General features: G+C 36.8%; 1 protein-coding gene across 12 annotated transcripts in view; it reads left to right on the plus strand.

The window, feature by feature from the left end:
- dmd (dystrophin) overlaps positions 1-25,937 on the plus strand; it is a 2,654,580-nt gene that overhangs the window by 1,561,424 nt on the left and 1,067,219 nt on the right. The window lies entirely within an intron of this gene.

Raw genomic sequence — 25,937 nt, forward strand, 5'->3', positions numbered from 1 at the left:
TTAACTTTGGGCATCATTTGCACCCTGAAAGCGTTTTATCGCAAGGAAGTGATGAGAAAAATTCTCATCTGCATCACTTGTAGTCAGGAGGAGATGAAAATTAACATGAAAGAAGCTATTGAAATAATTGCAAATGCCTGGACGCAAGTTAAAGAAAGCACTATAGTGACAAATACATTCATTACTTTTGATGTCCAATATGTTTAACATGCCAATGCATGTTATACAATACAATTTATTTTTGTATAGCCCAAAATCACGCAAGAAGTTCCGCAATGGGCTTTAACAGGCCCTGCCTCTTGACAGCCCCCCAGCCTTGACTCTCTGAGAAGGCAAGAAAAAACTCCCCAAAAAACCCTTGTAGGGAAATAATGGAAGAAACCTTGGGAAAGGCAGTTCAAAGAGAGACCCCTTTCCAGGTAGGCTGGACGTGCAGCTGGTGTCAAAAAAAAGGTGTCAATACAATACAGTACAATACACAGAATAGAACAAATACTCAATACAGTATAAAAATAAAAATTTTAGAAGTACAGAACAGAATTTAACAGTAGATGATATAACTTAATATGGTTTGGATTTGTTTAGAGTCCTGGAGACCTCATCCATCAAGCTGCCTTCCCCATTCGGCCATTCCACAGCTGAAATAGCACTAATCCAATGAAAGGACCCCTCTTTCTCACAATTCCTGCGATCCTCCATCAGGGATGACTTTACCTTATTCAGGCAAAACAACTTGGCAGGTGGGCCATGGCACCAAGTACCACATTTGGGTACCAAGAAGAGAAACAGAATAGGTGAGGGTTAGTATCCAATTATAACTATCATATTGCTTATGTTTTAGTGCTAATGACTAACAACAGAGATGCAGTCTGTGCAGTTAATTAGCAGCTCTAGTCAGGGTATGCTAAACTGAAGTAGTGAGTCTTCAGCCAGGATTTGAAAGCTGAGACTGAAGGGGCATCTCTTATAGTAGCAGGCAGGCAGACCATTCCACAGTTTAAGGGACCTGTAACTAAAAGCTCGACCTCTCACTGTTATTTTATTAATCCTTGGAATCATAAGCAGACTGGCATCCTGAGATCTTAATGTGCACTCTAGTTTGTAAGTCATGATAAGTTCAGACAATTAAGCTGGACCATGGCCATTTAATGCTTTATATGTAAAAAGGAGGATTTTGAAAACTGCCCTAAACTTAACCGGGAGCCAGTGTAAGGATTTAAGAACTGGAGTTATGTGTTAGTGTTTTCTTTTTCTTGTAATAATTCTTGCAGCAGCATTTTGGATTAACTCGTGGCTGTATAAAGAACCGTTTGATCATCCAGTGAACACCACATTGTAGTAGTCAATCCTACTAGAAATAAATGCATGAATTAATTTCTCAGAATCCTGTTTATTTAGAAAGCGCCTTAATTTCCCAACATTTTTAGGATGGAAGAAACATGATTTGGACATCTTTGTAATATGTGCTTTAAATGACATGCTAGAGTCAAAGATAACTCCTAGATTGCGGGCTGATTCAGTAAAATTAATGATGATTCCAACTGAGTTAAATAATGACAGAGTATTGTGATCAGCGTCATTCCCTCCAACAATTAACATCTCTGTTTTATCTGTGTTTAAAGACAAGTAGTTCTCATCCATCCACTCCTTTAATTCACTAACACAACTAATTAAAGACAACATCTGAGAAACTTCATTTAATCTAAATGAAAGGTATAACTGGGTGTCATCTGCATATGAGTGAAAATTAACATTATGTTTCCTAATGATAGATCCCAGTGGAAGCATGTAAAGTGAAAACAGTAAAGGGCCCAGTACTGAGCCCTGCGGGACACCATATCTCACTTCTGTGTATAATGATGGAGTACTGTCAGCACATTTCTGTACATATTGGAATCGATTTGATATATAAGAACTAAACCAAGCGAGCACGGTGCCTGTAAGCCCAACATCATTTTCTAACCTGTGCAGTAAAATAGAATGGTCAATGGTTTCAAAAGCTGCACTTAAGTCTTACAACATAATTACAGTGGAGTTTCCTTCATCAGAGGATATCAGAATGTCATTTACTACCCGCCGTTAGTGCTGTTTCTGTACTATGACCAGTGCGGAAACCAGACTGGAATTTCTCAAAGAAATTCATTATTTACCTGGTTTGGCTGCATGCATTTTCCAATGTGATCATGTGTGTCTCCAAGACATTTCATTATCTATATGCAAATATTCCAAAATTTGATAATATCATAAATATGGTCCCATGCATTTTGGATTAAGAATACTCAACCTGTATAATTATCAGGAGGAAAAGAAATCAAACCAAATTTCCAGAATATAGAGATATAGAGGCAGAGAACAGAGGTCTCATTGAAAAGAACAGTGAGAACCTTGGGAACTGAGATACAATAGCAGAGGTCTGGAATTCTCAAAGCCGTCTGCAAAAGTGCACTATAAAGTTCAATCAATCAAGTTTTTGTTAATGAAAGGAGATCATTACACCATCTAGAAGAAGTATCATGTGTAAACAATAGCTTCACCTTGTTATATTGATCCTATTTTTGCTTTCAGGATTGAAGCTTTGCAAAGGAATTTTTCATTTTCTGTCCAATCTGTATCTGGTGGTTCTATCGTGTCCTTCTTCAGTTGGTGTATGAGAGCACTTACATTTCTTCAAACTGTACAAAGATACGTTAGGTCACTTGTTCAAGTTTAACTTTAAATTTATTATTGTTTATACAGTATATAGTACTGTACAATGAAATTCTCACATGCCTGACACCCATTGACTAGTGATAGTAATGCAATAGCAAAAACAAAGCATACAAACACAGACAGTAAATACAACATAAAATGACAAACACTGAGTTGCCAGGTCATTAGGTATACCCCCCACCTTTGCGAATGCTATAACTCAGTCAGTGTGTATTTCTAACAATTAATGCTTAATTGTGAGTAACTTTAGTGACTTTGAACATGAACTGAAAGCTGACGCTAGGCTTCTTGGTTCTACAATCTCCCAAATGGCTCTTGTCATAGGCTTTTCATGCACAACCATTTTACGGGTTTACTGAGAATGGTGTGTAAAGCATAAAAAACTACCAGGCATAGGTGATTCTGTGAAAGAAAACATCAGAGGGTCCAAAGGAGAATGGTGAGAATTGTACAAAGAAATAGACAACCACAACCAGGCAAATCATATCTAAACTCAACATTGGGGTACAGTGTTTCATCTTAGGATACACCACTCAATTAGCTTTGTCTTGTTTGGGCAACTACAGCCAAAGCCAATTTTGCGTGTCAACGTTGTCAGTGGAAAACAAAAAAGCGCATCTGCAGTGGGCACAGACATTAAAACTACACTGCTGATGAGTGAGAAAGAAATTGTAGAAGCGTGACCTGTGGTAAATTGGCATCCCACAAAGGGCTGGCTCCCATATTGTACCTACCATACTTTCATTAGAAAAAGAAATGTACAGAAAATTAAATGTGTGGAACATGGTACTTGCATATGTTTATGATCTATTTATTGCATGCAGTGTTATGGTAGTCAAGGCTCACTTCAAATTGGTGGTGAATGAAGTACTGTATGCCTGCCAAGTAGAAGGTTTACCTTGAGATAGCAGCCGTGCAAGATGCTGAATAATTTTTAGATTATACCTGAAGGTTTCTTGATTTGACCTCGATATCAAGACACATGACTGAATCAAAGTTCCTTATTCCATCCACAATCAGTTTTCTTATCATCTAGTATGCATAATCTATTTCCCGTCAAGTCTTTCTATTTTTTACACCTTTCTCCTTATTATAATCATGTGTTTGGGAAGAAACAATGACTTATGAAAAAAGTAGGAAATGCATTTACTATATATGAGTTTTCAGGTTATTCAGATGTGTAGACTTTCTCATTTTAATGTAAAGCAATATGCATATCCAAGTGAGGGGCACTGAAAGTTAGGAAATGTCTGAAACTTAAAACCTTTTTCTCCTCACTCTCTTTGTGTATGTCCTGCATGCCATATGACATTCAGCTAGAGCAGTTTGACATACACTGAAGGCAATCAATTACATGCTTTAAAATTGCACAGGATCCTCGGGTTGAGAAATACTGCTCAGCAGAGAATTAGATCACTGGCTATCCAAAGCACTTCTGAAAACCTCGGCACCTTTTTCTTAAAGCTGACATTTTAGAAATCAGCAGCAGGTTCTTCATTAAACTGTCAACACATGTAATAAGGAATGAGATGTTCTATAAAGGGAAGTGAGAGAAAAGCATATATGAGCAATGCGAGGTGTGGGCTGACTTGCACAGTGCTTTTCTTACGGGAGTTTACAGTATGTACCTTCTAAGGATGTTTTTGAGCTTGCTGAAGTGAAAAGTAGTATCTTTCTCTCTGTCAATAAGCCTCATGATCTGACAACTTGTTAATAAGTATATCTGCTAAATGATCATAATGTGATTCAAGTATTATGAAGACATCGACATCAGCATCTATTATATGTGACTTTGACAGAATTGAAGATAATTAATGAAAACAAGCTTTAATTATTTTCTTTAATGTATTGATTTTTTTCTTGTTGAAAGCTAAGCGTAAAAGGTGTTTGCGCGTAGCATCCAGCTGGGACACCAGCCAATATACTTTGTAGATAAAATTGTCATGTATATATACATACATGTCCATAACTATATATATATATTTATGGACGGCCAGCAGCTGAACCTGGCCGGGACGCCCCGAGAATGAAAGAATGGAGGACAGCTACTTTTAGACACTGCCTCCCCCAAGATGCTAGATGGCAGCTCTCCTGGAGTATAGCAGTGCACCGGATTCCCACACGGTATCCTGGGACTTGGAGTTCACTACCTCAGCCCTGTTGGGTACTGTGTATGCCAGGGGGTGCTATGGAAGGACTGGGGGAGTCATGCTTCCCTTTTAACCTGGAAGTACTGTCGATTCATGATGATGGAAATCCAGAAGTACTTCCGGGCTGAAGAAGAAACTTGAGTTTTCCACCTTATCCTGAAGTGTGGACAAGTCACATGACCGGAAGAACAGAAGTGCTTCCGGGTCAAGAATTATATAAAGGACTGCTGAAGACCCAGTAAGCGAGCCAGAGCTGGGTGGAGGTGGACAAAGCTTGCTGGGAGGTGTGGAGGAGAAAATAGAGATAGTGGAAGAGAATTGTGATTATTGTTATTATATTTATTTGTATTAGTGGTGGCTAGGGTGCTTAAGGCACTGTTTATAAGAAGAACAATCAATATGTTCTTGGTGCTTTTATCCTGTGTTTAGAGCATCTGTCTGTTGGGGTTAAAGGGGTAACAGCGACCCCTAGTGTCCACATTTAATATATATATATATATATATATATATATATATATATATATACTGTATATATAAATAAATGGCGAGGGACCTTGACCTCATTCTGTTTATTGTCTTAATTTTTTTTTGTTAAAAATATTTTTGCAAGAAGCCTAAGGTAAAATAATAATAAAAATAAAATAGAAACGTATATGACAATACAGTAAGTATAATTAATATTGCCTTAGTGTAAAACAATCTGTAATGCAGATGTAATATCTGAAGAAGATATTTAGGAAAAAGTTTTTATTTTTTTACCTCATGAAATTTTTTAAGTTTAAATACTTGGGATCAACAGTACAGAGTAATGGGGAGTGTGGAGGAGAGGTGAAGAAGAGAGTGCAGGCAGGGTGGTGTGGGTTGAGAAGTGTGTCAGGAGTAGTTTGTGACAGACCTCAATTGAGGAAAAACAACTGTTTAGCTTTATTTTGGATGGGAGAGGTCCATCTCTAGAAGAGATGGCCAAGTTGGCTTAGATTGATAAACAGATAAAACATTTTCAACCTGTATTCATTTTATCTGAATGTAAACCCCTCAATGAAATATTTCTTGTTTGTTCCCTGTTTAGCTTGTATAACCTTATGAAATTCATGCAATATATTAAATCTCTTTATCATTAATCAAAGAAGTAAAATAAATGAATGCATTTGCCTAGGAAGAACACAAGCATAATTTACTGTTACATTTTAAAAATGTTATTAAATTTTGAAACTTTTTAATCATACCTTTAAAGCTGTAGTAAGGCATTTTCGACAAGTTAATAAGATAGAAAACAAATCACAGCAATTACTGTCACAATGATGAAAGAACTGAAATTGTTAAGGGTAGATTAGGGAATAGAAGAAGTACAATTGCAGAAAAAAACATAAGACACAATGTCTTATGGGATATGGATTGAAGTCATGAGAAGCCAAACATGGCAGGATACTGTTATAAATAGGATGTTTTATTCTGAACTGATAAAAAGAAAGGGCTGTGTGAACAATACTGAGAGAACATGGTTAAGGGGGAGCTACGACTATTGAGCAGTGTGGTTTAGTAGTTAAGGCTCTGAACTTCAAACCTTGAGGTTGTGGGTTCAAATCCTGCTATTGACACTGTGTGACCATGAACAAGTCATTTGACCTGCATTTGATGAAATTGGAAAACCAAAAAGAAATGTAACCAAATATATCATAAATGTAGGCGTAACCAAATATAACATAAATGTTGTAAGCCACCTTGGATAAAGATGTCGGCCAAATAAATAAATGTAAATGAGCAAGCTCACTCTTTACCGGTAAGTTTGTGTTCCCAGCCTCTGACAAATGGCCATGGAAACATCAAGATTCAAGGTATGAGGAGCTATAATGTAGTTACCCTATAAGGTTATGGGGCTCAAGGATGGAGCAAGTAGCTCTAAAGTCTTGAAGGATTTATGAGAAGAACAGCAGGTTTTGTCGATATTTTCCTCATAAAGAGTTTGTGCTTCTTGGCAGCCCCTTTGCCCCTTATTTACTACTGATTAGTGGTTCTCTCTTGTGAACATATAAATCATTTTCTTTTTGGCTAATGTTTATAACCTAAGATTTTCCACCACCCACATTTTCAGGAATTGTAAATTGAAAAGAATAAAAATCAAGTTATACCCTAATCATATCAAATGGGATTACTATGCTCTCAGTTCGAAAGATTTGCTCATTCTTAATAATAACATATTAATTAAGAGCAGTTTATGCCATGGCTTGCGCTCCAACCAATGAAAAATGTGCGTTTTTTTTTTAAATACCAGATTTTTTTTTTAAAGGGTGATCTTTATTCAATTACCTTAATTCCGTTTACTAATTAAAGTATGCCTTGAAGTTATTTTTGGCTGTGAAGATAATAAAAGAAAGGTTTCCTCTTTCAGTGACTATCATGGCTTACATTCAGTTTAATAAAATAGCTTCCGATCAGCCAAATTATGAGTCTTCCCACACGTTTTACTAGCAATGCATGCTTTGTCCTGAAGTATAATAGGGGATCAGCAGACCATTATTAAAGGAAATGAGCTTTTTGCAAGATGATATTTGTAAAATGGTTTAAAGAGCACAGCCTTATTTCTTTGTTAACAGCCATTCCATTATGAAGGATGCACTTCACCACAGCCACGTGTTTGTCTTCTGCCTTTCATTGAATGTGTGGTGAGCTAAAGCACAAAGGGGAATAGTTAGTAGTTCAAACCAATTTTTAGTGTCATGCACTACTTTGACTGAAGACTGTGGTTTAATTCAAGAGGGGCACATTTCAACAGTTTGTTCCTACTTGTGCCTGATTTTCATAAGCCATTATCTTCTTTTCAGCCTGGGAAAAAAAGACCTGCATTTTATTTGCAGTTATTAGGGGGAAATGGCAGCTTTAGTGTGAACTCTTTTGATCCAGATTTCACCCTATAGATGCTGAAGTGTCTGGTGAATGATAATGGCCAGAGCCTGTCTATAGCAATAACAAACAGAGACCAAAGCACAGACATTCATTCACTCAATTGGATGGCTATGGCCTAACCCAACAGCATTTAGAACAGAGCAGAAACCAGCCCTGGTTGGGTGCCATTTCCTGGCAGGGTACCATGGCTGACACACTCTTATTGACTAATTTAGATTCACCAGTCAGCATACTGTCATTTGCACATGTTTGGTATTTACAAAATAATGGGAATAGCCACAGCAATGCCATATTGACACAGGAAGAACATGCAAACTGCATATAGACAGTGCCCTAAGCAAAGTAGCATTTTTGTTTATTTCATTAACAATCTGCTCTGTAACTAGGAACAACTACTTGAAAGCTAATCCTTCTGTATTTCCCTAATATCCATGGATTTTGGATGTGTTTGAGAATATACTGCCTGAATCCAAACAAAAAAAGCCTGTTTCAGATAGCATTAGTAATGAAATGGTATTATTTGACCAATACTAATAAAATAATACAATTAAATACTATTAGTTTTTACTATTGCATACACATAACAGCTGTAAACTGATTTACAAATATGGAACCAGTGTTTTCATTATGCTTACATGATAGATCTTTGAATGTAAAACAGTGTTTGAGATAATTTTTTAAAACTTATGTACGCGAAAAGTGCATATTAAATCCTAAGTTTCCTAAAACAATTGTTTTAATTATCATAATCAATACATATATAGAAATGATTGAAAAATATAAAAAAAAAATGAGAGAATAACACCCAAACCTGTGACAAACAACATTAAACAGAAAAAGTAAAAAAAAAACAGTACAGTATGTGGAGCCCTCATAACAGAACCATAGAGGGCAGGAGTACTTAGCCTAAAAAAAAAAAAAGACAAACATAACTTGGCCGTCACCAATCATTGAATATCTACGTACATGCTTGTTAACAGATACCCATTTCTTCATACTGAGGCTACATAAACCAAGAGCTTACGAGATGTCAAATTATACAAAAGTGGGTTTCAAAGAGACAAGAGAAATAAGAGCTTTGCAGTCAGAAGCCGGTGCCAACTTAACAATGATGTTACCTAAGGAAAAAAAAAATCTCATCTGGTATGGATTAAGAGAGTCTGGAAAAATGCAGGACAAGAAAAATATGGGATGAAATAAGAACTAGGACAGAGGGGACTGATGACTAAGAGTTGGAAAGAAAGAACTGAAAGGAAGTGACAAAAGGAAGTTTCAAAACATGTGGTGAAAAGTCTGAGGAACATTTGGGGAGCAATAGTGACAAAAGGGGCCAGTAGATAAATCCTTTATAAAATGTACATGAGTGGTTAGATATTCTTCAATTACCTTGTGGAGTATACTTCCAAACAATCTATTAGCCATTAAAATTATTTTGAAGGTAAGCTGAAGTTATTAACATGTGTAACACCAGTGTGAATTTCACATCTCTTGTTCATGAAGAGCATCCAGCAATAGACTGGAGTGCCATTTTGGGTTGGTTCTGGCCTTGTGCTCAATGTTGCAGGGATAGATAGATTGTGCAAATTTATACAGGGTACAATTGACCCAAAAATGAATGGAATGATACAATTCCATATCAACAACAACAGCATTTATTCATATAGCACATTTTCATACAAAAAAATGTAGCTCAAAGTGCTTTACAAAATGAAGAGTAGAAAAATAAAAGACACAGTAAAAAATAATAATGAATAAAATAAGTCAATATTAATTAACATAGAATAAGTAGCGTCCGATGGCCAGGGTGGACAGAAAAAACAAAAAAAACTCCAGACTGCTGGAGAAAAAAGAAAAAAATTAAAAAAATAATAAATAAATAAAATAAGAAATATTAATATTATAATAAAATAAAATAAATATCAGGATATTTATTATTCAAGTGTGTAGTTTTTTGTCCATAACTTTGAAATATGAATGCACTGTATACTATAAAGCAAATTTATCACTTTTTTCCATAACTTTGAAACAGATTAGTGATTCCGGAAATATGACTGATCAGGTACCTAATCCATCCAGGCATCCATTTTTTTTAACCAGCACTTTTCATTACATAGTTAATGAAAAATAAATCATACTTAACAATTATCATAAAATGTAATTGTTATTTAATAGTGAACCTAGTCTGAAAGGAGATTTTAGAAGAGAAATTTTCAGCCTATTAGTTGAACGTACATACTATGATAGATAGATAGATAGATAGATAGATAGATAGATAGATAGATAGATACTTTATTAATCCCAAGGGGAAATTCACATAATACAGCAGCAGTATACTGATACAAAAAAACAATATTAAATGAAATAGTAATAAAAATGAAAAAAATAAAAATAAATAAATAAATTAAAAAATGTCCATGTAATGTAGGTAGACAGTGTGATATAAGCTACAGTACACTCTCTAATGATTGTGTTTCTTTTTTAGCTTTAAAATTTGACTTTGCAAAATGTTAGAGGAGGCAATGTGAGAACAAGAGATCTCTGGGATATACATTTTTTATTAAAGCCTGTGGGGAAGCCATCTGCCACTGAACATTTTTTTTTCTGTGTACAAACATGTTTACCCCTATTATTTCTTCCTCTGAATCTTTTGACTGAAAAAGACAAACAGTAGTTCAATATGCCTGAAAGTCCTCTTGTCATTGTGGTAGTGAGTTATAGTTAGAGCAAGCCAATACAAACTGGTATGAAACGTTAGTAATATGTAAAATTCTTTTTTTGCTTATTAGTAATGGCTAGGTCTGAAGTACTGTGACTACTTGCACCCTCCGAACAGTGTTTCAAAATATATTCTAACCAGACTCATGTGTATGGGCTTGTTATAGAAGTAGCAATAAAACCACAGCCATTAAACTAAAAAAAAAACAATCAAACCACAGGCCTTAAACTAGAAAAACATAATCATCAATTGAATCACTGGAAGATTCTTTTATGCTCTTGTGCTTGGTGGGTGGACAGGATTCAAGTTTATGCTCCAGTGGTGGAGTGTGTTGACGTCAAAGTTGATCCTTCACACAAAACCATTTTCTTTACTTTTGTCGCTTTCATTCCAAGCAGGAAGTATCAGATTGCTGTGAGGAGCAAAGTTTGGCAGAGGACAGAGAAACGTTGCTTATGCTATGAATTGATAATGGTGTCAGAGCCAGTCTTCAAAGGCCTGAATAGACCCTTGAATAAATACTAAGAGTATTGTTCACTTTTATATTTTATTTTGCATTCACACATCAGCAAATGTCTGTAGCTGATAACTCTGCTGGTGAGCAACTAGAGGCAAAGGTGCGATGAATATGGGGTTATCAGTGACCAATATTGGATGGGTGAATCTTCATCTCCCTCAGTTGGATAAAAGGTTTGCTTTTTGCACAGAAGGCAACATGTCAGGACAGGGATTCCATATGTCCATTACTTTTGGGCCTAGAAACCTTTACTCCATAGTTATACACACAGCATGCCTTTCAAAAATTGTATCATATGTAGTATAGACAAAAGGGTTAAACTGTAATTTTACCCTTAACTGAGGTCTAATGAAAGGCCAAGAATCCTAATATCTCCTTATCCATCTGTCCATTTTCTGAGTCTGCTTATATATTTATATTTATTAGTGCAAGAATATTGAATTTTAATGGTTCTCTTAAACTATGGGCACCTGCCTGTTAATCTTCAGAATATGACACTGACCTGAATATTATCATTTTCAACCTTTCAAGGCTGCTCTAACTTCAGAAACTGATTTCGAATTAGATCCGGAAAATTAGCAGACTGCATACGTGAAAGCCCAGGTCCAGAGAATAGCATTAACAGCTCGACCTGTAAGGATATATCACTTCTCAACAATGTCATTTCAGAACAAGAAATTCACTGATTTAGTTGCTGTTTGTTTTTAGCCAGTCCCAAAATGCTCTGATTTTGTTGCCTGTGTCTTAATGAACTCAACCTATTAGTTTTTTTGTGGTCTCGTTCTCTGCACATGGTGATTAATCTCCATTTGTTATTTGCGTCCTTCCACCGGCTGTTAAGCTTCGGTCAGAATTTGTTTCTCTATTATTATAGTTAAAAGGAATAAGCAGACACGTGGGTTTAAAGCCTGTAAATAAGTGTTGAAACTGTAGCAAGTACTGTCTAATGATAGCTACACTTATCTTTTATATCTAAATTTGTCATTAAATGCAGTGTAATGGAAATGGGAGTGTAAGGCAAAACTGCATTGGAATTAAAAAAAACTGTTTTCTTGAATAAAGAAACTATGGTTGTTTGAACTAGAAAAAAAAAAGTTACAACCACTAATTTCTTCTGTATTCAATTTTTCTGACAACCTTCTAAATGAAATATGAGTGACTGAGTGTACTTACATGCACACCTACCCCATCTTTAACCATCTCTAACATTCACTCGTTTTAAACCCTCGCCATATTAATTACAGGGACATGAGCAGGTGAAGCCAGTCCTGGTAGTACTACTCACAAACCATGAAATGGACTCCAGCTTAAATCTCTAATGTAATTATTTTTAATTTCTACATAAATACTGGAGCTTTTTATAAAAGAAAATGCTTACCTCACATTCTGTAAATTTCCATGGAAAAAGTTGGACAGGTTAGGTGCATTCCTCATAGGCAGAATTGCAGGTAAATATCTAGTTCTTCAGCTACTATGCCATGTTGCCTGCATGTTACTGCTTTGAACTGTGAGGCTGATTATACAGTTCAAGTCATTTATTATTTCTTTCTCACGGTTTAACATAGTATGGGAAGACATTGGATTTTAATCTACTGTTTCACATTCAGATGTCAATTATATTCATTGTAATTCTAAATATAAGGTTAGACACTGCATTTTAGTGATTTCATAATTTGTACCTCTTGCTATGACCGGTGTCTAGGTCACACTTATAGGTAATCTAACCTAAACAAAGTTAAAATATCTGACAGTGCCACCCAGTTTTATTAAGAGTCTGGGAACTCTTGAAATGTAAAAATAATAGCACACAGGTTTCTTTAAATTGCGTGGTGAGTAAACACACAATGAAAGACAGGGCAGCAATTTCAAGAAAAGCAACAGTAATTTGTATTACACCAGACAATATAAAATCCACCAAGAAGATCAAAGTAGATACGAGTCTAAAAATATCAGGGGTGAAAACCTTTTTAAAAAAAGAGAGCACACTGAATCAAAAGAGGCGAAGAATGTTCTGGAAACAGTAAAGCAGTTAAGATGGCAGCCCAGGGAGAACGCCAAGTTCACTTCAGTTGAAGATGGTGGTACTAGAAAAACTATGTTTGTGAAACATCACTTGACAGGAGAGTTTGAAAAAAAAAAACAGTACGTAGCAGATTTGGGAGTTGAAGTGTACCTGCTGGTGTTTCATACAAATAGTGGGCCTACTTAATTTAATATCTGGGATACTGCTCATCAAGAGAAATTTGGAGAGTCTTAGACATGGATATCTTATTCAGGCTCAGTGTGTTTGATGTAACGTCAAGGGTAACATACAAAAATGTTCCTAACTGGCACGGGTTTGTGAGAATATCCCTATTGTCTTGTGTGGCAATAATTTGTAATTGTTAAAGACATATATCAGAATCATTTTTAAAGTTTTATGTTGGAAATGCTTGTTAAAAGTGTTTATCTTTACAAGGGTTTTCTAATGAAGATATCTTGACAAAAAGGTTCAGTTTGAAATGTTGTGTCGTTTTTGTAAACCTTGTCTTTGAAATCAATATCTTAACTATTTATTTGAGCTGAAGTAAAGAAGCAGTCTGTCTCATCTACTGTATGTACTAAACACAGTTGTAGGCTGCATACACTATGCAATAAATTACTCGTTACCTTAATTTATTAGAAAAGCAAAATAAGCTGTGGAGTAAATGAGACTAAGTTCAGAAGCAGTTAAAAGAACAATTAAGCATATAATTTAATTAATGGCAAAAGGTAGCTTATGATTAACACTAGAATTACCAGAGCCTACGAAAAATTCATAGATCCAGCCCACCTTAAATCCGTTCACACATCTCCGCAAGCGTCTTTTGTCCTCTAAATGTGCCGATAAAGACAAGTTGCAAGCAGTTGGCTATTCCATCCCCCCACCGACTTAGAACGTGCACAAACTTCTCCCAGCTCATGCCTTGATTCATTATCTGGGAGTGAAGTGGGGTTTTAGAGTGGAAATAATAGATCGTTATTTGGAACACATGCATTTCATGTGTGTTCCGTTTCTACAGTAATCTGTGTAAAAACATTTTTAAAACAGAAACATTTTTCATAATTTAGTAGGCATAAACTATATAATGTAAGTGGGTGGGGGGATGGAATAGCCGGTTGCTTGCAGATTGTCTTTATCAGCAAATTTAGAGGACAAAAGACGCTGGCGGAGAGGTGCGAATGGATTTAAGGTGGGCCATTTCTACGAGTTTTTTCGTAGACTCTGGTAATTCTAGTGTAAAAAACTCACTCACTCTAAAAACCCATAGGCACTATAGCCTTCACAAGATTGGGGCATGCAAACCTTTGCTTTCAAGCATTCCATAGACTATGTTATTAAGAGGCATAATGTTAGTATAGAATTAATTGACCTGAAAACACACATTTCTTGTGTTGACTAACCAAGAATAAACTCAAATTGTTGAAAGCTCTGACTCAGATCAGTTAATTCTGTTAAAAAATGCTACAAGTTTGCTTTCTGTAGCCTTTAAGAACACTCTGAGGTCTTTTCGAAAATTTTCAAGTAGCAGGATGGAAGCCTTGGCCATTATTTTTTTTATCTAATTTTGATTTGTTTTTCTTTGCATGTAATTACTTCTTTGACATCTTGCAAAGCACTTTGAGCTGCATCGTTCGTATGAAAATACATGTTGTTGAAATAAATGTTGTTGTTGCTGTCACTGATGTGGCTTACAGATTTGAAAACTATGACAGCCTTATCATTACACTTTATTCATTCATATCGTTTCAAGCGTAGTATGTTGACAATCTACTAAATACAAAAAATACCCATTCCCTGTTCCACGTTTGTATCTTGAAGTTCTTCAGATTTCTGATTTGATTATGTCATAATATGTAGTCTTAAATTATGTGTTTCTGCTTATGAATACAAAAATGAATGTGAAATAACTAATTATTTACATATTCCACTCAGTCCCAGTTTGCATCTGATGACCCCATTGTAGGCTTAAGATTATGTGCTTTAAATACTAGATGGAAGAATGGAACAACATAAGTATAACCTCTCTTGAGTCAGTGTTGAGAAAGGCCTCCTTTGATGTAAATTCTGGCCTTAACACCATTAAAATGCCAGCTGTACACATATGCATATTTTTCCCCCATTTTTCCCTTTTTCCTCATGTTTGATGAAAACCCTTGGGAAATTCAATTCCTGATTCATACTCTTCAATCAATCAATCAGTAAATCAATCGTTTATTAATTTGCACAGCCTCATTCATATAGTACACCATTACAATGTACATTAGAAACCAAGAAGGCATTTGTTTTTAAAATACACAGACAATACAATAACGTTCATATACATGTTACAATTAAACAAAGTTTACATAAGTAAAACTATATAGTACATTGTAGAGGATGAATAGGCCGAGATGAATGGGTGAGATTTTTGATAGATGTGGTATCTGGGATTGGACTGATCCACTGCAGAACAATGACATTTTGGTTTTTTAAATCATTCTAATAAGTCTTTGGCTGTATGCTTTGGGTCATTGTTCTGCTGGAAAAGTACCCTGCTTTTAATTTACAGAGTTTTAAAGATATTTTTCATAATGACTGTAAATTACTGGATCTTTTTTTCCCTGTATACCACAATATGATGAAGACAGTATATTGCTTAACGTTAGGAAATTTCTTAGTATCATGGTGTTGGCATCTAAGCAGTGCCATCTATGAAAGTTAAGGGATACGTGCTCTGGACAATGTGAGGGAGGGTAACTGAAGTATGATAATAATAATGTCCAAGTTTTTCTATTTTTTACTTTTTCCCACTATTTGCTGTTATATTCTATGAAAAGTTCTCCCAGTTTACATTAGGAGGATCAGAGATCAGTTCAGGTTACTGGAAAGATGATATTCAAAAATTGGCATCCACTGTAATTTCTAAATACAAAAACCTGAACATTGGTTGCATGTTATATATATATATTTTTTGCAACAGATCTTTAAACATGTAGCCCTAGTGAGGGGCGGCTGAGAGTCTGGCCCAGTTGGAATGCCCTCAGTCAGTAAGGACAGGGAGAGATGGCATGCATAGGGCATTGTCTCTCCCAGAACATGCCGTCCTGTCAGGAATATACAGTATTGCCTTTTTACTTATTTACCGACATTTATCATTTTTAAGGATGTTGCCTAGGTGGTCAAACATTACATACCTCTTTTCACGATAAAATGTTCATAAAAGTTAATTCTGTGCTATTAGACAACATGTATTAGTTATTTACTTATTACTTTTCTACTTAGTAGCAGACAGAGCCAGTGAATCCAGTAAAAGACGTAGGTGGCCGACTAGGGTGCCGTCATCTGAGCAGTGCCATTTATGAAAGTTAAGGGACATGTGCTCTGGACAATGAGAAGGAGGGTCATTGAAGTATGATAATAATAATCGCAGTACGTACACAAAGGGACAGTGTTTATGTTTATGAAGACCCTCACTTCCACCTGGTCATTGAACTATAATGATAATTAGTGGGCACCATTTATTAAAGTAAAAGCATTCATGCTCTGTAAAACAAGGGACAGGCTCCAGACACTTAGGGGGACCCCAAACATACACCATGTTTTTGAAGTGTAATAATATTGACTACCTGTTATGGACAATGAGAGGCAATGTCTATCAACTCTGCCTAGAGCTCCAAATGGGCTTCAACTGGCACTGGTAGCAGAGATGTAGTTTCCCCCACTAATACTCTGATCATCTACATACTGAGCTGTTGGTAACAAACTGCTTTTCTGTTTATAAGCAGCTATTCAGAAAATGTCTTTTAACAGTTGATAGTTTGTACTTTTTGACTCCTGTGCCCCTTGTTGCCACAAATGCTTATCAGTCATGAAATCAATACAGGAAGAAGTAATGTGTAAACTAATTGATTTTTCAAAGTTGAATTTAGAAGTCATCTCTGGTTCCATAAGAGTTGCTATAAACACAATGTTTTATTCAGTGTTTTACACTTATTTAGAGATGCTTTAAAAATTTTCAGAAAATTTGTAATTTTTTTTTAAAGTTGTTTGCTGTAAATTGTGGATTTGCCTTGGATGTTCATTTGTCTTCAAGATACAATTTCTATAAAGAAATGCACTACACTATTACAGTATTGACTGCTATAATAGGAGGATCAATCAATAATGATAGACAATTGATTGTACCAGTCTATCATTATGTACTGTATGGCATACAAAGCATGGTAAAGAATGATGAATTCATTGTTATTTTTAATTTATTTAGAAGTATTCAGGACAGCACAGTGGCATAGTGGTCTTTTCTGCTGCTTGATAGATCCAGTGGCTTTTGTTGAAATTTCATTAATTGTCTGGGTGGAGTGTGCATGTCTCCCTGTGTCTGCATGGAGTTTCTTCCTGTTACTCTTTATTTTCTCACACGTCATCAAAGATTCACGATTTAAGTTAATTGGTGATTCCAAATTGGCCCTTTATAGGTGTATGTGTATGTCTGAGAGGGACCTGTGTTTGACTGACATCGACTGGCTACAGCTTTGCACCTCATGCTGCTAGGAGAGACTTTGTAATTTTATTAACCATGTTTGAAAATGTTATGTTGTGCTATGTTAGTAGAATTAATGTGATTTTGTTTTTTCTTGAATATTGTAGAGTTTTTCATTCAGGACCATGACATATAAACCAAATTAAATTTGATATGACAGCAAATGCAAACACGATAATTGTGAAAAAGGCAGTTGAGGCAGGACAGATCCCAAACCTTTTTAGGCATTTCATTTATCTCTATTTTCCCATTGGTAAATAATTTGGCTGTTTGACAAACAAAACAAATATCCACAGGCACATAAGACATTATGGGCATGTATTGATTTTAGAAAAAGGCACTGATAACTTTTTATGACACTAGGAACACAATGTTCATCCTACAAATAAAATGGATTGTAGTTGTTTTCAGCATTTTTTTCTATAAAGAACAAATCCCTGATTAATTGACGGGGCAGATATCTTGGGGAGACACCTACTGTATTTTATCTTCAACACTTTCATTATGTCCGTGTCTAGAAAGTTGTCTGTTAGCTGCACTCTGCAGCAATCAATATGTTATCATTTGGACAATAGTCTGTACAATATCTCCTGCTGCTTGAAGGGAGCACCTTTTGTTTTTATAAAAGCTTTCCTTTTTGAAGATTCAGACTGTTTATAGCAAAAGGTACTTAATGGCATGATTAACTTTTACTTCAGCTTTCCAAGTAAGAAATATCTCTGCTACATCCCTCAAAGCAGATGGTTCAGAAGCTCTGGAAATGTAATGTCAAAGCACTTGTTAGCATAGTCTGTTACACACAACAGCTGAGAATCCATCAATTTTCAAAGTCTGACCCGCTGGCCACCAGAGTTTATCCTGGCAGCAGCATATTAAAAGCAAAATAGCAATTAATCAATCTCTGTTTCCTGGATAAATGTCATCCCAAAGCACTTTACTTTAACAATATAAAGTAATTCATCTTTCATAAATACAGTACAAGGGTTGCACTTAGAGAGCACAGGCAAACTAGGTGACTTTCTCAGGGTCAAATATCCATCTGCCCATTTTTGTAATCTGCCTAATCAATATTAAGGGTCAGTGAGTGCACAAATACAACCTAGCAGCAGTGGATGAAAGGCATGAAAGGACCATGGGAAAGGTGATTATTTGTTATTTAAAGACCACAAACTCAGCCATGCACAAAATTTAGAGTAACCACTCATCCAGACAGCATCTTGTTAGGCTCTAGGAGGGAACTTGACTCTGTAGTTGAAGGCAAAGCTTTGAATCCCTAGCCAATGGAAAGGCAGATCTCTTATCATATACTAGATTACTAATTATACCATGCTTATCATATACTTCTTTTGGCTGCTGCTGTTAGAGGTCGCCACAGGGGATCATCCTTTTCTATATCTTCCTGTCTTCTGCATCTTGCTCTGTTACAAACACCACCTTCATGTCCCCTCTCACCACATCCATAAACCTTCTCTTAGGCCTTCTTTACTTATACTTACTTATCATATGCTATATATTTATATACTATATACTATAGATTATAGATTACCAGTGTACATTAGAAAAAAGTTAATCCGTTATTTTTCCATACTTATCCCACTCAGGCTCCTAAGGAAACAGAGCTTAGACCAGCTGCAGAAAACATGAGGACTAAAAAGTGTAATTCAGTTGAAATTTGCAAAATCTGTTTTAAGAAAGAGCAGGTAGTATTTCAGCTCTGCCTTCTTTATACTTGACTTTATCTGAATACATTATGTAATTTCATATGCAAGTGAGCCCATCCACATTAGGTGGAAATTCATCACAGTAGGTGTGAGCTAAATAAAGCCAGAATTATTTAGAATAATGGCAGCAGTGATGTACCTATTGATTAAATGTATGTTTTTCCACTGCTCTTCTCTTGTGGAAAGAAACTAAGTTATTAAGGTCATTTAAACAGAAATGCATAGTTAGATTAAAAATACAGTGTTGTAAAATGGTCTTGTGAAATTTGACATTAACCCTCATGTTTTGTTGACACTGCCTTTATTACACAGTACAGTTCAAGAAACATTGAGTACATTGAGAACTCTTTTTGTTTTTGTTGTTTTGCAATGTTTCTTTTACTTAGAGAGCCAGCTGTTTTTGGCAAATTATTCTGTCTAACTGGTAATTAATTCTATGTGCTCTTGTTAAAATAAATGTTCCACTTGTGGCTGAAGGCAGCACGGTGGCACAGTGGTAGTGCTGCTGCCTCACAGTAAGGAGACCTGGCTTTACTTGCCAGGTCCTCCCTGCATGGAGTTTACATGTTCTCCCCATGTCTGAGTGGGTTTCCTCCAGGCGCTTCGGCTTCCACCCACAGTCCAAAGATATGCAGGTTGGCGATCCAAATTGTCCCTAGTGTGTGTTTGGTGTGTGTGTGTGCCCTGCAGTGGGCTGGCGCCCTGCCTGGGATTTGTTTCTGCCTTGCACCCTATGCTAGCTGGGATTGGCTCCAGCAGAGCACCGTGACCCTGTTTTAGCATATAGCGGGTTGGACAATGACAATAAGGCTGATGCCCTCCATAAAAGGTTTTTTGAAGTTAAATATCCCTGTGTACCAGCAAAGATCCTGTGGACATGTTTACTTGTGCTTAAGTGTTGCTGAAGCTAATCTGCACTACCTCTCCTGTGGCGCATGGGATTTGTTATACAATGAGGGGTAGGGTAAAGTATAGTAATTATCGCCAGAAGTCCTCTGTAATTTTAGTCTTGTCCAAATCGTTCAAATATCAGAATTTTTCTGCATGGGATTATTTTAACCTGGAATTATTTTTATAGACTTTTTTTATAGAAGGTAAAGGCTCTGTAATCTTTACTGAGACATAAACACACAATCCATAAAAAGTTATTGACATAAGCAATTTGGATGAAACTTAAATTACAGAGGTTTACTAGTTTAACCCACCTCCTGGTGTAAAATGAATCCCATCCAAATAGGCATAAGTTAGTTGCAGTGTTTCTGATTGAAACCATTTCAGCTAGTGGAAGGAAGAATGTGAAGCTAGACTGAAAGATTTGTTTTGTTTCTAATTTTTTGCACATGCTCTGGGTCAGTGAGTGTTGTATGGTGGGACAACCCATCATTCTAAGGAAACTAGGACTCTGATGAGCTTACTTCCTTGTCATAATAGAAATATTCATCCTGTTCAACATAGAGAAAAGTGCAACAAAATGAGAACTAAAGGAGGAAAAAAATCATCTCTGGGAGGGGTTCTGAAACTCAGTCCTGGGGACCCTCTGTAGTTGTAGGCTTTTGTTCCAACCACATTCATAATCAGTGATAATAACTTATCTCATTTAATTAACTGGTCTTTTTTCTCTTCTCTTATTCTACATTCAGAAGAGCACAATATTTACATTTATAAAATATTTAGAAGTATTTCTAGTTTTTCAGTATCTTTAAATGCTGAACTCATTTGTTTCCTGTTATTTGACCTTTTTCTTTGCAGTTTGTTTCTATCGTTGTATGTTAATAATGACAATTAAAACAGAGCAGTACAGACACCTGGGAAAAAGCACTGAATAATGAAAGGCTGCGACTACTTTATAGCGTTGGACCCACTAATTAGCAACTAATGGATTAAAAAACTACAAATCCTGGAAAAGAACAATGAAAATCAGGATCAAAATATTGTTAAAAACTAACTGCTTAGTACATTTTAATAAAAATTTACCATACTTAGTTTTGTAATTTTTACATTGACTCCAAAACACAGAAGCTAGGTAATAACAGATCACTTTATTACGCTATAGCAGTCCAATTAAAAACTGAAGTTGTTTGGAATAAAAAACCTGCAGCCACATTGGGTCCCCAGGACTGAGACTGAGAACTGCTAATCTAGGGGCTAGACAAAGAAATCCACTCTACAACAACAACAAAAAAATCCATCAAGTGTAAAAATAAGTTGAGGCAAGTGGCCAGTAACTATGGCTTTAGTTTGTTTGCTTTGACCCCTTCTAATGACAGTTTCCTACATGCTTCAGAAGTAAATGTAAATGCTTATTTATGATAACCTTTGTAATATTGGCCCTTTCTGTAAATGACTGAGAGGCTGTGCACTGTGACAGTGGGATAACGTAAAACATTTTAACAAATGTCATTTTTAATATGGAAGATTCTTTTAAGTACACTGTGTTTAGCCCAAATAACCTCACTTTACTGTAAGATGACATAAAAAAATTAAAAATGAGAAACTGGGATAATTGAAATGTCAACACTAGCCAAGAAAACCAATAATCTGAGCAATTACTCTATTGGAACTGTTGTAGCATAGTGGGAAAGGAAATGAGCTGACCTTGAAATACCAGGTCACAGATTTAGATCCCATCTTCAAGTCCAACCTTTATTTTCCTTATGTAATAATCTGTCCATTTCCTGTATCAGTTGATTGAGGTGATGTATTTATTTTCAATGTATATTAACAACAGGGATGATCACTGAATATTTCCTTTATCCCTTCTTCAGGTCCAAGCTTTATTTTTCTTATGTAACCGTGTGTCCATTTCCCGAATCAGTCTAGTGTGTGAAATTTTTGGGGCCTGTCCTGGTAGCATGAGATAGGAAGCTGATTTTCATCTCACAACTGACTATGATTTTGAAATAAATCCAATTTTTAATTATTATTATTGATTGTGTTTCCTATTATTAATATCATGTGGGTTTAGCAACAGCAACAAAAAGGAGGTTTTTGACTTACATTTCAACAAACCAATGGGCTCCTTTATATATCATTAAGCTACATGCCCCCTGTCATCACTCACCCCGATGATTGGCTCCGATAAGAAAAAAAAGAAGGAGAATGAAAAGTGACGAATTACGAGTGAAAACTGAGCAGTGAGTGGTGATGCGTGACGAGTGACTACTTGATATGGAGCAATACTGATGTTTGACGAGTGGAAAAGCGAAAAATGAGGATGTCCTAAAATGGAAACAGTGCCCTTGATGGAGCACCAATATCCATCCATCCATCCATTTTCTAACCCGCTGAATCCGAATACAGGGTCACGGGGGTCTGCTGGAGCCAATCCCAGCCAACACAGGGCACAAGGCAGGAACCAATCCTGGGCAGGGTTCCAACCCACCGCAGGACACACACAAACACACCCACACACCAAGCACACATTAGGGCCAATTTAGAATCGCCAATCCACCTAACCGGCATGTCTTTGGACTGTGGGAGGAAACCGGAGCGCCCGGAGGAAACCCACGCAGACACGGGGAGAACATGCAAACTCCACGCAGGAAGGACCGAGCACCAATATGAATTTTTAGATTTCTTTTATTCATTTGTTTTCTAGACCTATTTATTCCATTATATAGTTGTAAATCGGTTAACCAGTTTGTTGCAGGAGCATATGAGGTCTTTACATTGGAAATGTTGATTTTTTAAGTACTATTTGAAACATCCATCCATTATCCAACCCGCTATATCCTAACTACAGGGTGTGCCTGAGCCAATCAAAGCCAACACAGGGCGCAAGGCAGGAAACAAACCTCGGGCAGGGTGCCAGCCCACCACAGTATTTGAAACATTGTTGGGTAAAAAAAAAAAGAATCAAAATGGATTTTAAAAACAAAGTACATAAATACAGAAAAGGGACTTGGGAACCCAAGTGCGTATATAATAAAATTCATTAAGACACTACCAGTGTTGCACTTTTGCAAGTAGAAGCAAGTTTGATCATCTGGGGCAATTCCTGAGCCCAACAGGGATTTGGATAACAACATCAACTAGAAGTGGCAGTGGGCCAAGAGGTAACAGAATTTGACAAGAGTTTATGAATCTTCTTTTGGATTTGAGAGAGAGAGAGATGAAAGCATAAAGACACATAAATCCTCTGGCTTTTCATACGTTTTGTTTTATGGTCTTCTTGGCATTGTCCAAGTGGCCTTGTGAGAATAATCATATCCTTAGCAAGCTCTAAACAGTGTGCAGAATTATAGTACAGCATATCAGAATGTACAGATCTGAAATATAGAGCATAGAAACTTGAACATTTAGGAATAACTGTGTTAAACAACAGCAGTCAGACAGGCAAGTGGCCACAGCTATTCATGACAGTTTTAACTAAAATTATTGGGATGAGAACAAATGGCATGGCTGGACTCCCTAATTTAAACAACTAAAAATAATTAATAAATCAGAGCCAAAATGAAGGACATAAGTCACTGTTAAAGAACAGAACAGAGGTTGTAACCAGAGATCAACTAATTACACTAAGAAATAACACTACATTTTTTATTTTTGGTTTTATCTACAAACTTGGACAACCAGGAAGTTCGCAGTGTTGAACTTTATATCACTGTAGTTATTGTTGTCACAGATTACACAATCTCAGTCATAGTGACTGTCACCAACAATAATCTGAAAATGCTGTTGGCCTTGAGAAGAATTAAATAATGTTACAGAAGAATATTACTTGTTTTTAACCATGCTAAAAATGCTAAAAATGCAAAAGAAAGATTATGACAATAACAATGTATAGGAAGGTTCTACATACATCTGTTGACTGATCGCAATGTATGATAACACTGGTGTGTTTTTGAAAATGATCCATTTAGAAATTGAGGCCTGGATAGGCTGCTCCTTCCAAAAACCCAGAAATGGAAAATGTTAATTAAGAAAATACATTTATAGGATATAAGTGAAATGGCAAGGCCCGTCCACTTTTTTCTGGTTTACTACTGTGTTAAGCACTCTCCTTTTATTTCCAATTTCTCTAAAGTCATTAGTGAAAAAAGATTTGTCCCTTATTTATTCACTCATTCATATAATCTATACATTTGATTGCAACACTATGATCATCTCTAAGCTGTTACAAATATTAATAACATCTTAAAAAGCTATTGTACTGGAGGCAGTACTGGGTGCTTTGTAGTTGTACTTTGGATCAAGTGGGTCAAGTAGGCCATCATGGCAGCTCTCTACCCTAGTAGGCAAATTATGCTTACTGCATAATTACTGCATCTTTGAATATAAACGAAAGATGATTTATTGTGGGAAACTCTACTCATGTATGCATTTCCCACCACAGCCACAGTACACAGCACTCAGCAATACTTTGTCTTCTTTTCTCTATGTGTCTGTTTCTCACTGCCTCCTCTACGCAAGCTTTGTCCTCTTTCTTCCCGACTCCAACTCCTAGAAAAGTGGCAGGCAGCTCCTTTTATGTCCCACATGGTAGCACTTCCCGTGTTTAAAAGCTGTTGTTCAGAAGCACTCCCATGTGAGATTAGAGCCCAACAAAGTAGGGCTTCCCAGTCCTTGCAGTACCCCCTGGCGGCACCCATGGAACCCAACAGGGCTAAGTCGACAAACTCCAAATCCCAATAAGCCCTATGGGAGACCGTGGCACTGCTGCAACCAATGGGGGCTGCCATCTAGCCGTCCTTCAGAGACAATGCCCCATACATGCTGTCTCACCCTATCCTTCCATCTTGAGTGCACAAGAGTAACATAGTAAGAAACAAGACAAGTTCAGTAACAAAAAAATGCCATCTGGCTTCAAAATGACATCACAAAACTAACACTTGTGATAGACAGCCTGAGCACAGAAAGACAGACACTGGATGTCACTGCCATACACGTTTATTAAACTATTTGTTCTTCACAAAAGTCCCACACAGCACACAGTGCTCCCACACCAAACACCCCTCAACACGGGTTTCTCCAATGTCCTTGGGCCACCTTTCTTCTTCCTGTCCCGAGAGCTTTATCCTGCTCCTACTCCCGACTCTAGCTCCCCGACTGTAGGAAGGCGGCCCCTTTTATTTCCTCCCGGATGTGCTCCAGATGCTTGATGACGTTCTTCCGGCAGCATTTTCTGGTGTGGTGGAAGTGCTGCCCTTGCACCCGGAAGCACTCAGGGTGTCCCTGGAAGGTATTCACTCCACCTTCCCAGGTGTGGCAGAAGTGTCGATCTCCCGGGCTCCACGACGCTCAGGGCACCCCTTGGCGGTAGCCACAGGCCCCAGTGGGTTTGAGCCTTTTCGCTCCATCCTAATGGTCCCCTCATCATCCGGGGTGGTTGCCCCCTCGTGGCCCGGGGAACTTATAGACGACCTCCCAGTCCTTCCAAGCGTCCCGGCTGGGTCTGACCCCCAGCCTCCTGTGACACACTCTAAGACCTATAACAAAAGCTAGAATTCTATAATCAGGAAGACAATAATCAAGGATTTTAGTTTGCACTCTACATAGGAAAATCTGTCAAAAAATAAACAAAACATGCTAATTTGTTAGGAGGGATGGGTCACCCATTTTCCCACCACAAAACCACACACAAGCACATCTCATTCTACCTCCTATGTCCCTCTACTCTCTAAAAACACTGGAAAATATTTCTTTCAACCTTTAAAATTCCACCACTTTCTTATCCCA

Source organism: Polypterus senegalus, chromosome 2 (assembly GCF_016835505.1).
Source record: "Polypterus senegalus isolate Bchr_013 chromosome 2, ASM1683550v1, whole genome shotgun sequence".
Lineage (NCBI taxonomy): Eukaryota > Metazoa > Chordata > Cladistia > Polypteriformes > Polypteridae > Polypterus > Polypterus senegalus.